A 6,597-nucleotide genomic window follows, 5' to 3' on the forward strand; every position below is an offset into this window, starting at 1 on the left:
CGATGTTTAAACCTATCAAATCACGTCCGATTGACCTCAAATTTTGCACGCAAATCATATTTGACATTACGGACCTACTCCAACTTTCGGAATTGGATTCCGACCCCGATATCAAAAAGTCAACCTCCGGTCAAACTTCCCAAAAACCTTCAAATTTCTATCTTTAGCCAAATGGCTTCAAAATGACCTACGGACCTCCGAATTCACTTCCGATCGCGCTCCCAACTCCAGAATCACCATACGGAGCTACTCCAGTCTTGGAATTCCAAACGAACGTTGATAACACTGAAATGCACTTCAAACCAAACTTATGAAATTCCTTCTAAAATACTAACTTCCACAATAGGCGCCAAAACGCTCCCGAGTTATCCAAAACCCAATCCGGGCATACGCCCAAGTCCGAAATCATCATACGAACCTGTTGGAATCTTCAGATCCCAATTCCGAGGTCGTTTACTCAAAATTCCAATCCTAGTTCATTCTTTCAACTTTAAGCTTCCGAAATGAGAATTCTCTTCCCAAATCAACTTCGAACTTCCCGAAATTAAATTCCGACCACGCGTACAAGTCACAATACCTGAAATGAAGCTGTTCATGGCCTCCGACTGCTGAACGGAGCGCTAGTACTCAAAACGACCGGTCGGGTCGTTACAACTCCAGTATATTATACTAGAGCCAGCAAAGTATACCGGTCCAGCATAATGTGCTGGAAGTTCATACACATGTGCACCGAACTGCAGTATATTATGCTGGACTGATCTCTGTTGCAGCAAAAGTGGCTATTTTTCAATAATTTGACAAACGCTGGCTATTTTTGAATGACCAGTCCGAAAACTGGCTAGCCAGTGCTATTTTTACATCAACTTGCTACTTCTAAGCCCATTTCCATCAAATATGTACCTATGTTTAGGGGCAAAATTCAAAAATAGTCATATTTACAAGCGGTAACTGAAAAATAGTCACAGTTTAAAAGTAATCGAAATTTAGCCAGTTTTTTTGTAAACATAAATCTGAACGAAAATACTGTTCAAAATTCGAAAAACATTTCAGCATAATATATTGGAGTTCGAGCATAATATATTGGAGTTCCACCATAATATGCTGGAAGTTCACACACAGGTGCTCCAATCTCCAGTATATTATGCTGGAACTTTTCGTGTGTTGGAGTTCCAGCATAATATGCTGGAAGTTCATATACAGGTGCACCAATCTCCAATATATTATGCTGAAACTTTCCGTGTTACAGCAAAATAGTGGCTATTTTTCAATAACTTTGCAAAAGCTGGCTATTTTTCAATTACCAATCCGAAAACTGGCTAGCCCGTGCTATTTTCACTATGTTTAGTGGTGATAGTACATTAGACCTTTCAAGTTTCAACGTTTGTTTTAGAAGAATTAACTGAAATGATGTGACGACCCAGCCAGTCGTCTCATGAGTTACCACTCTGTTTCCCCCATTTCTGCTTCTTTATGCTTTGTTATCCGTGTTTTGGTGGTATCGGGTTGGTCGGATTGGATTCGGATTGGTTTTGGTGAAGTTTGAGACACTTAGTCTCTTTTAAGGAAGTTTAAGTTGGAAAAGTCAGTCGGATGTTGACTTATGTGTTAGAGGGCTCGGATGTGAGTTCCGATGGTTCGGTTAGCTTCGGGAGGTGATTTATGGCTTAGGAGTGTGATCGGAATAGGTTAAAAGATTTGGAGTAGATTTAGGCTTGAATTGGCGAAGTTGATATTTTTGGCGATTTCCGATTGATAGGCGCGATTTTGATATAGGGTTCGGATGGAGTTCCGAGAGTTGCAGTAGCTTCGTTATGTGATTTGGGATGTGTGTGCAAAATTTCAGGTTATTCGGACGTGGTTTGGTTGGGTTTTTGATCAAAAGCGGAATTTGAAAGATTTTTAGAAACTTAGGCTTGAATTCGAGGTGTTTTGGTTGATTTAGTGTTGTTTGAAGTGTTTTGATGATCAGAACAAGTTAGAATAAGGTATTGGGATATGTTTGTGCTTTTGGTTGAGGTCCCGGGGCCCTCGGGGTGATTTCGAAGGGTTAACGAAGAAAATTGGATTGTGTTGCAGCTGCTGAAGTTGCTGCTTCTAATATTTTTGCACCTGCGGTTTGGGGACCGCAGGTGCGGCGTCGCATATGCGATGGGATGGCCGCAAATGCGGATTTGAAGGGAGGAGTCAGAAACCGTAGATGCGGTAGAAGGACCGCACCTGCAGAGCCGCAGATGCGGCGAATGGACCGCAGATACGGTAATTGGTCCGTTAAGTGATTTCCGTAGATGCGGAGGAAAGACCGCAGATGCAGTACCGCAGAAGCAGGTATTGTGCCGCAGATGCGAAAAGGACTGGGCAGAACATATAAGTTATTTCATTGTGCGAGTTTGAGCTATTCCACCATTTTTAACTTCGGCTTGAGAGCTTTTGGACGAATTGGAAGAGGGATTTCAAGGGAACTTCGTTAAGGTAAGGATTTTGGACCTAAAACACAATTCTATGGTAGTATTTCATGAATTTAGGGCTGTAATTAAAGGAATTAAAGGGCAAAAATGGAGGATTAGGGCTTGAGTTCAAGAGGCCTTTAAATGGGATTTGACGGGTCATATGGATTCTGATTTTAGTATTTTTGATATGTATGAACTCGTGGGGAGATAAGGAACCCGTTGGTGTGAAAATTTCTGAATTTCGAGATGTGGGCCCAGGGGTCGGGTTTTGGTAATTTCGGGATTTGTGCCCTTTATTGATTGGTTTCGCTTGGGCCGTAAGGGGCCCCTCCAGGAGTCTGCACACCCCCAGTGAGCGCGGGTACCCATTGTGTTGTGAGATTGAGCCCGAAGGGCTGGTATTGTTCTGAGATGTTGCCCGAGGGGCGGATTCGTGGATACTGTGCCCGAGGGGCGAGCTTCTATTTATTTACTATACCTTAATTGTCTGTCAATTACCTGTTCATTGTTGGAAAAAGGATTTTACTTGACTTTTTACTGGTTTTACTATTTTTAATTGGTTTTTACTGCTTCATTATAGAATGCGTTGTGCCTTACGTGTTTTCTTACTTTAAGTCATTATTTACAATTGTTACTCACTGAGTTGGAGTACTCACTTTACTCCCTACACCCTGTGTGCAGATTCAGGCGTAGCTGGTTCCGCTCCCGAGTGATGATCCTTCCAGCTTCAGGCGGACATTCGGAGTACACGAGGTAGCTGCCTGGCGTCCGCAGTTTTCGTGTTTCTCCTCCTTTATCATTTCTATCATGTTTCAGACAGATGTACTAGTTTACAGACTTAGCAGACTTGTATTATGACTTATAGATGCTCATGACTTGTGACACCCCGATTAGGGCTGTGTTGGGTTATATTTCCACATTTTATTGACATTATCCGCTACTTAATACTATTAAATCATGTTTTAGACTGTTTTATGATGTTTAACTGCTTAAAAAGGTAAATTGGGTTTAGTTGGCTGGCCTTGTCTTCACGTGAGGCGCCATCACGACCGGGTTGGGATTTAGGGTCGTGACAAGTTGGTATCAAAGCCTAGGTTACATAGGTCTCATGAGTCATGAGCAGGTTTAGTAGAGTCTCGCGGATCGGTACGGAGACGTCTTTATTTATCCTCGAGAGGCTGCAGAACCTTTAGGAAAACTTCACATTCTTGGACTTCTTGTCGTGCGAATTTATTGATTTGAGTACTAAACTTCTGTTGTTCCATTCTCTCACAGATGGTGAGGACACGCGCTACCGGACAGGATGGACGACCACCAGTGCCACCAGCTGCGGCCACTAGAGGCCGAGGGCGCGGCCGTGGCCGTGGTAGAGGTAGAGCAGTAAGGGCAGCACCTGTAGATCCACCAGCTGCCCCAGTTCAGGACCAGGTCCCAACTGTGGACCCTCCAGCAGCACCAGCCCAGGCACCAGCTGTGCCTATTGTGATTCCGGGTCTTCAGGAGGCCTTGGCTCAGATTTTATCATTTTGCACTGGCCTAGCTCAGGCAGTTTCAACCACTACAGCCGCAGCTACTTCACAGGCCGGCAGAGGCAGTCAGACTCCCGCCGCCCGCACACCTGAGCAGGTCGTGCAGGGACTTCAGACGCCGGCGGCACATCCAGCCCAGCCGGTCGCAGCTGCTCAGGATTATGTAGTTCCTGTCATGCCAGAGAATGAGCAGCGTAGGTTGGAGAGATTTGGGAGACTTTAGCCTCCGACCTTCAGCGGAGCAGAGGGTGAGGATGCCCAGGGCTTTTTGGACAAGTGTCAGAGGATGTATTCTGGAGACCAGCGGGGTCGCTTTCACTACCTATCAGTTTTTAGGACCTGCTTTTACTTGGTGGGAGGATTTTGAGAGGCGTAGGCCTGTTGGTGCAGCACCCCTTTCCTGGCAGCAGTTCTCCGTTCTCTTTCTGGAGAAGTATGTGCCGCAGTCTCGCAGAGAGGAGCTGCGTAGACAGTTTGAGTGGTTATGTCAGGGGGAGATGACCGTGTCATAGTATGAGTTGAGGTTCTCTGAGTTGGCTCGTCATGCCATCTAGTTGGTCCCGACAGATCGAGAGAGGATCAGGAGGTTTATCGATGGTCTTACTTATCAGCTCCGCATCCTTATGACCAGGGAGAGGGTGACTGGTGCTACATTCGAGGAGGTTATGGATATCGCCAGGGAGATTGAGTTTGTCCGTCGCCAGGAGCGAGAAGAGAGGGAGGCCAAGAGGCCACGAGGATCTGGTAGCTACAGTGGTGGTCCTTCGAGGGACCAATTTCAGCACGGCAGAGGCCGACAGTTCCGTCATGGTCAGTCTGATCGCTTAGGTTATCAAGGAGCATTATCGGGTCATGGTTCCCACAGTTCACATCAGGGCCATTCTTCACTTAGTGCCCTCCCAGCTCAGAGCTCATCCTGTGTTCCATCTGTTCAGGGCTCTTCTATGGCGAGTGCATCTGCTGGTCACTCCGGTGTGATGGGTTCCCATCAGTCCCCTTCTCCAGCACCTAGGAGTTGTTACGAGTGTGGCGAGGTGGGCTACATGTGGAGGCAGTGTCCCCGCCGTGTTGCTAGTTCATCCCAGTAAAGGGGTCAGTCATCAGCTTCAGCACCAGTTGCTCCACCACCACCCGCCCAGCCAGCTAGGGATCGCCCCAGAGGGGGAGGTCGATCAGGGGGCGGTCAGGCTAGTTTCTATGCTCTTCCAGGCAGACCCGATGCCATTGCTTCCGATGCTGTCATTACAGGTATTATTTCAGTCTGCCACAGAGATGCCTCTGTATTATTTGATCCCGGTTCCACCTATTCTTATGTGTCATCATACTTTGCTCGCTATTTGGGTACTCCTCGTGAGTTTCTTGCTTTACCTGTTCATGTATCTACCCTGGTGGGCGATATTGTTGTTGTAGACCATGTGTACCGATCGTGTGTGGTGACTATTGGGGGTCTGGAGACCCGAGTTGATCTTTTATTATTGAGTATGGTGGATTTCGATGTCATTCTGGGCATGGATTGGCTATCTCCATGTCGCGCTATTCTGGATTGTCATACCAAGACAGTCACATTGGCTATACCGGGTGTGCCACGGATTGAGTGGCGAGGTGTGACTAATTATGTTCTGTAACGACCCGACCCGTCGTTACGGGAGTTACCGCCCCGTTTTCCCCGTTTTATGCTTCTATATGTTTCATTATATGTTTTTGGAGAATTTGAAGTAATTCGGTTAGAGTTCGGTTAGAAATGAGACAATAAGTCTCTTTATGAGAAGGTTAGTTTGGAAAAGTCAGCCGAATGTTGACTTATGAGTTAGAAGGCTCGGAAAGGATTTCCGATGATTCGACTAGTTTCGGGGGATGATTTGTGACTTAGGAGCGCAGTCGGAATTGAATTTGGAGGTCCGGTGTAGAATTAGGCTTGAATTGGCTAAGGTTGGATTTTGGTGAATTCTGGATGGTAGGTGAGATTTTGATCCGAGGGTCGGAATGGAATTCCGAGAGTTGCAGTAGCTCCGTTAGGTGATTTTGGATATGCGTGCAAAGTTTCAGATCATTCGGAGGTGTTTAGGACGGGTTTTAGATCAAATGCAAGTTTCGGAAGTTTTAGTTTAACTTAGGCTTGAATCCGTGGTAATTCGATGATTTTGATGTTAACGATAGTGTTTTGATGATTGGAACAAGTTTGAATAAGGTCTTGGGGTGTGTTGGTGCTACTGGTTGAGGTCCCGGGGGCCTCGGAGTGATTTCGGGTGGTTAAACGGAGAATCTTGATGTTTGTTGCAGGTCTGGTGCACCTGGCTTCTGGTATTTCCGCATCTGCGGAAAAGGAGCCGCAGAAGCGGTTCCGCAGATGCGGCTAAGAGATCGCATAAGCGGTCTGGAGTGGAGTTGGGCAGTTCCGCAGAAGCAGGACACTTTTCGCTTAAGCGAGTCCGCAGAAGCGGACAGGCGGTCGCAGAAGCGGGTTTGGCCAGGAGGTGGGCTTCCGCAGAAGCGGAAATTAGTGTCGCAGAAGCGGCCCTTGAGTTTTAATGAAAAACCGCATAAGCGGTCATATGGCCGCAGAAGCGGTCCCGCATAAGCGGTTACGGGACCGCAGAAGCGAAAACTGGGCTGGGCGACAG

The sequence above is a fragment of the Nicotiana attenuata genome, unplaced genomic scaffold (genome assembly GCF_001879085.1).
Source record: "Nicotiana attenuata strain UT unplaced genomic scaffold, NIATTr2, whole genome shotgun sequence".
Taxonomy (NCBI): Eukaryota; Viridiplantae; Streptophyta; class Magnoliopsida; order Solanales; family Solanaceae; genus Nicotiana; species Nicotiana attenuata.